The sequence below is a fragment of the Apis dorsata genome, unplaced genomic scaffold (genome assembly GCF_000469605.1).
Source record: "Apis dorsata unplaced genomic scaffold, Apis dorsata 1.3 scaffold_121, whole genome shotgun sequence".
NCBI lineage: Eukaryota > Metazoa > Arthropoda > Insecta > Hymenoptera > Apidae > Apis > Apis dorsata.
The window spans coordinates 106170-107004 of NW_006263415.1; positions in this window are offsets into that span (position 1 = coordinate 106170).

Genomic DNA, 835 nt, shown 5'->3' on the forward strand with positions numbered 1-835 from the left:
TTCTATCAATTGATAAGATATTTATTTCTAAAAATTAGTTTTAAATATATTTCAAAGTACTGAAAAAAGAATAATTAAATAAAGAAATAATTGAATTGAATTTCTTAATAAATATTATTTAATATTTTATATTAAGAAATTTTAAGTAAATATTATTCAATATTTTTTATTTTTTAAAGATTTCATAATCTAATTTAAATACTTTCAATAATTGTAATTAGTTTTCTTTTTTTATATTTTTTATATTGATTATAAAGAAAGAAATAATATGTAATGACAAATAATATAATATATATATAATGATTAGATTTATAATTTTTTTCTTTACATTTTATTTTTCATTATAGGAAGAAAAAACATAAATTAACAAAAAAACTACAGATATCAAATTATCTTTGGGAAAACATAAAAATTTATCAAATATTAATTTATTATATTCAAATATATTTAAATTTTATTAAAAATGTAAATAATTTTCTGTAATTTTCTACTTTTTTGTGCAGAATATAGAAACTAATAAGCATTGATAATTTTGATAAATATTTGATTTAATATTTGAATTTATTTAATGTAACGAATTTTTATGAGATTTTCTTATGGATAAAACTTATTAATTAGATTGTATAATGATGTATGATGTATAATAACTTTAATAAGAAACTAAAATATTTTTTCTTTTTATTATTATTATTATTATTTTAGTAAGAAAAAGAAAGTGAAAAACAATATATACAATATATGTGTTTATGAATAAAATATAAATTTATATAAATAATAAAATTTATTTTATTATCTACTTGTAAATTGAAGTTTCAATTATTCTTTGATAATTCTT